This window comes from Argiope bruennichi, chromosome X2 (genome assembly GCF_947563725.1).
Source record: "Argiope bruennichi chromosome X2, qqArgBrue1.1, whole genome shotgun sequence".
NCBI classification, from domain to species: Eukaryota; Metazoa; Arthropoda; class Arachnida; order Araneae; family Araneidae; genus Argiope; species Argiope bruennichi.
Genome location: NC_079163.1, coordinates 131,557,581 through 131,563,580, shown reverse-complemented (window position 1 = coordinate 131,563,580; position 6,000 = coordinate 131,557,581).

Sequence of the window (6,000 nt, the reverse complement as noted above, 5' to 3'; positions counted from 1 at the left end):
TATTTGATTTTTGATTTTTGTAGTGAAATTAGCATTAAATTCTCTTTAAAATGATATGTAAGAGTTTGCATTGTATGAAATGTTACATTTTCTATAAGCATACAATGTTTAAAAAACATAACGATTTTCAAAAGTGTCCAGAATTTTGGCCACCACTGTAGATTCGAGAAGGCAAATCAGTTTTAAAAATCCGTTAGCAATTTAATTCTCAAATAAGTAATGAGCTGGAGATCAAAATAGGCGGATACGAAAGGAACCGTGTTTTTTTCCCGCATTCCTCGGAGCGTTGAGGATCCCGAGCAGTGGTTTTTGAGAGGAGATGACACGCTTAACTATTTTTACTAGATCTCCAATAACGACAAAAAGGCAATTAAAATTTTTTGATGATGAATAAGACATCTTTTAGAGTATGAAGCTTGTCAACTCTCAAAATTTGATTACTGATTAGAAATTTAAGCTGAAATTTCATCAATGAATTCATCAGTATATTGTCTCTAGAATTAAACTGATGTGAAGCCAACATCCAAAGTAGATAAAAGAAACCATAAGTGTCGCCTATCTCCATCGAAACACTGGATGCAATTCCAGCAATGTAATATTAAGTTTCATAAACTCAGGTACAGTGGCTCAAACAATTGAGAGTACTCCTTACTTTTGCTTAATAAATCCGACTTTCCATATAAATAACACATTACCGAGAAGTGCAAACATATCTTTATTTTTACACATAATAAAAGGTTTAATTAAAAACAAAAAAAAAATCAACGAAAAATTTCTAAACTGGAAAGTCTCAGAAACATTTCAAATAAACATGCACAGATTTTTGACTAAAAAAATTGAGAATATACCAATGAAATTTTTGTGATATCTCGCATAGAAAGTACGTGTCAGTATTTAGTTGCATGTCTTTTGGCTTTTACAATGACCTCTAAATTGCATGGTATTGATTCGATCGATTTTTGGTGGTATCTAAAGATATTTTACCCCATTCTTCTTGCACCACTTGTTTCAAATGGGTTTTTCTTTTTTAATTTTATGTTTTTGGATCACTTCTTCGAGTATAGCCCACAGATATTCAATGGCATTGATGTCGGGGGACTGCGGTAGTGTGTGCAACTGCTGTTTACAATGAAAAAAATCCCACATTTTAACGTCACATGCATTCTGTTTGGGGTCGTTGTCCTGCTGGAAAATGAAATTTCTCATCTACATCCAAATTTTTTGCACTTTACCTAGATTGCTGCGAGGTATATCCAAGTAAGCCATATGGTTTATAATGACATCTATAAGAACTAAATTTCCTACTCCGGATTAGGCCATACAACCCCAAATCATGATGGACATGGTCACCACCCTGTTTAACTGTAGGATGTAAAATTTTTTTATCCAGACCAGCACTAGGCTTTCTCCATACGGGGCGACGATTGTCACTGACAAAAACGTTGAGCTTTCTTTCATCACTAAATATAACTTTCTTTCAAAAGTTATTGGTTTACAATTGATGAGTTTTTGCAAACTTAAAACGCTTTTTCTGAATTTGATAGCTGGTGAACGGTTTCTCTTTAACAATTCGATTTTTACATCCAGCTTGTTTAATTAAATTTCGCACAGTTTCAGCACTTACACTTCTGCCTATGATTTGAGAAATTTCTGCAGCAAGTTTGTAGAACCGTATGGTCAAAGTAATCTAAAGGGAAGTGCTAAAAATTTGGATTTAAATTTCAATTTCTTTTTCCTTCAGGACAACGACCCCAAACACATTGCTCGTCACGTCAAAATGTGATGACTTTTTAATTGAAAACTGCAGTTACACACACCACCACAGTGCCATCACAACAATGCCGTTGAATATCTGTGGGCCACGCTCGAAACAGTGATCCAAACACACAAAATTAGAAACAAACCCATTTAAAACAAGTGTTGCAAGAAGAATGGGGTAAAATATCTTCAGATAACACCAAAAATTGGTCGAATCGGTACCATAACGTTTAGAGGCCATTTTAAAAGCCAAAGAACATGCAACTAAATATCGGCACGTTCTTTGTATGCAAGATATTACGAAAATTTCATTGTTGTATTTTCAATTTTTTGAGGCAAAAATCTTCATATGTTTATTTAAAATGCTTCTTAAATATTTCAGTTTAGAAGTTATTCGTTGATTGTTCTTTATTTTTACTTTAAATTAAACCATTTGTTATGTGTAAAGATAAAAATGTATTTGCATTTCTCGGTAATGTGTTATTTATATTGAAAGTCGGATTTATCAAGTAAAAGTAAGGTGTACTCTCAATGGTTTTATCCACTGAATAAAAATAATAGAACTGTAATTCTTTTAATGGGGTTTTAGATTAAATTTTACTTTTATTAATTTTAATTACATTTTATAAATGAATTAATAGAAGTTGCTAATAAAATTAGTTCCTCTATTAAAAGCACGTTATCTCTAATAATAATTTATAATGCTGTTAAAATAAAAATGTCAATAGTAAAAAGTTTATTATGAAAGTAAATTTGGGTAATAACTCCATTGAGTTTCGAGTATGGATCTCGAAGCGGTACGTAGATCTGGATTCTGCAGACCCAAAGTGAACGGATCCTAACTAATTTGTTATCACAACACGGTTCATATGAATAGATTAGAAAAGTCCTTAGTTAAGATTATCTTCAGGCAATCAATATTATAACATTTTGAGTAAAAATATAAGCACTGGGGGAGTTTATCTGGATATGCATTCTTTGCTGCAGAAACGTACATAAAGAGGAATCTCTACAAAATCACGTGAGAGTAATAATCACTCAAAATATTTCATTTTTGACAAGAAATTTAAACCCTTTTCATCCTAACTAAAAGTTCTAGATTTAATTATTTATTTTTTTCGAAAAAGATTTGTTGTGTCTATGTATGATTCAGCTGGCTTGAATCATATACAGGCGCATAAGAATAAATTGTTTTTTATACGTGAAAAAGAAGGACAATCGGGGGGGGGAGAGAAACAAGAAAGTTTCGAATAATAATGGAACGCTTAGTATAGAATAACTAGAGTCAAAGAATTCTCAAATTAACCGAATTTCGTAAGAGAAAATGAGTGGAAGCTTTTTAAAAAATGACGAGAAACATTTTTGGAAGCTAAGATATTGCGCTGTATCACCTACACATAAATGTCAAAATTTCTACAATATTACCATGTAATTCAATAGATTTCTGTAATTCACATGATATTTACTTGATAATAATTCTCTTAATAAATTCGTTTCATTTTCAAACTTCAAATGAAATTCATGGTCTTATAAATATTATAATAATACATCAAAAGAATTTCGAAAATATCTTAGAAGGCTTGTGGAAAGGATGATACTGTGATTCTGCTATTCAATTATTTCAGAAACTTGTGATTAATTTACTCGTTTTAATGTTTTTTAAGTATTATGTATTTTAATGTGTAATGGGTAAAACGAGCTGCTGCACCTCTAACTTATTTCCCTTCCAAAGGAGCTTTATCCCTTTCCGAGTATTATGAATTCAAACGTATCTTTATCCAATTCCTTCTACTCGAGCATGCGCATTTACAAAGCAATATCAATATCTCTCCCCTCCAATTAAAATGTTTCGCTAAGAAAAATACTAAAACTATCCAGCGAAAGGAAAAATATATTTTAAATGTTTTATCACCGCACATGAAGAAATAATTAACAATGAATAAAAAAAAATCCTTTCAAAAATTATTGCATACAAATATGATTAACTTTTTGCATTCAAAATTACCTTTTTCGCATGGTTTTACTTACATTTGTTGAAAGGTCTTAAAAATGATGCATTTAAAATTTCTTCATTATTTTACACGATTCTATTTACATGCGTGAAAAGCAAGTTCTGATTTAGAAAAAGCAAACATACAGGTAGATTCAAGGGATTCAAAGATTATCAAAGACAGCGGTTGTAGGGTCAGCTTGTATTATCTACTCAGAATAAAAGTAAGAAATTTGAATAAACTCAACTTTTTAAAAAGTATCAATAAGTGCGTTCACATTGTTAAGTTCCATAGCATCAGTGTAATACCATAAATTATTAATCATTTCTCCTTTTTTTTTTTTTCCTTGAAAAGAAATTGCAAGGCAAAGAAAGAGAAAATTGCAAGATTACAATTATAAAAACTCTGATTCGAGAATCTTCGATCAAATTTAGTGGAATTTCCCTATTTTTGAGCTCCCAGAATTATTCTTTTCCTTTCGTTGAAAAAAATTTGGAAATTATGTCTATCCGTCCTTGTGAATATGAACATGATCAATTCAAAAAGGGTGTTTCGATTTTTGAATTTTATCCATCCACCTGTTGGTTGGATGAATGAAATTCGGTACAAGGTCTAAACGATAAAACAGTGCATCTACATCAAATTTTGGACGAAATCGATCAAAAGATCCATCTGTCCGTCTATATAGGCATATGAATATTAAGGAAAAGGCTACTGATCTTTTCGCTTGCAATAACATCAGAAAAGAAGATTTCATATTAAGCCAGTTTTATTAATACGAGTAAATAATATTATCTTTATCTCTTATATGTATTTATTTCAAGTTAGACCTTCACTGCTTTTTTTTTTTTTTTTTTTTAAATTTTCAGTCGCAATTTTCTAACTCCTTATGAACGAGAGTAAGGAATATATAAAAAAAAATAATTGAGAAAATTCATTTTTAATTCTTAGTAAAATTAATTTAAAATTAGCAATTTCTTAATTTAACCTTCTTCATTAAAATAACTTATATCAATTAAAAAAGCTAATAATAATTACTTATTAGCTGATTACTAAACCATTCAAAATTAATTGAAAAGGCTTAATTTAACTTATACAGAAATCCTCACTATGCAGCGCAGAGATTTAAGTTCTAGCACTCACAGGGGGATTCATCACAAACGCCAATTTATGCTGGGGAGTCAAAATGAACTCTTTAATTTCAAAGCTTTACTTTGAGAAAGAAACATGCATCAATAAATAATTTATATATGTCTCGGATGCAGTCTGTAGGATAATAATTGCTATCAGTGAAAATTATTCTATTATTGGACTGAGGTTGATAAAAGGGACATACTTGTGTCCAATGATAAACATTTGGAATACCTATTTGAGTAAAAATTCTACATGGAGAAGAAGGTAATCTTTGTTAAAAATGCAAATTATGATTATAATTATTGTAATTATTTAGGCATGGCCTTATTGAATTTTGATAAGTTTGTCTGAAATAATTTTGAACTCGAGGTACAAATGAATTTTGAAATCCATAACTAAAATTATGCCTAGGTATGAAAGATGGTTGCCTTGCTCTCATTTCATTACACTTGCCTGGGTTCGGTTCTGAAGATTCTTCCATTTTTAATAGTTTAATTGTTATTGTAAGCCATTCTATAGGAGTAGAAGGAGCTTTTATGCTAACCAATTGTTTTAGTTGAGTTGGTAGTTAATCAGTAAGACCTTCTAAAATCAGTTGTGAAGTAAGGCCCAATTGTCTGCCGCAATTTAATTTTTGATGAAAATAATCAACTAATTTAACATTTTTTGAATCAAATTTCAATTGTGAAAAATCAGAAAAAATAACAATATCGGGTTGAATAAAGTGCTCAGTTAATATACAACATAAACCATCAAAATTATAAATATTTAAGCAACTATTTATATAATGAGTTAAAGCTGACCCTTTTAGAAATGTAGCAATATTTTTAATTTTCCACAAATCAGTTTTGTTATTTTCTCGACAAATTTCATTGAAATATACCAACCATAAATCCACTTTCATGCCATTTTCGGGATCAAAAGGGATTATGGAGGGTTCTTTTTGATAATTTTCTTCTTTATCAATTTTATTTTCTGTATTTTGAGGGTCAGGCACATTTTTTTTTCTTGGTCCGTCATTTTTCCAGATCTTAACAACATTAAAGTACGTTTCACATAAAAAATATTATTAATTTATGCAAAATATTTTTAAAAATAGACTTGGTAAGAGACTAAA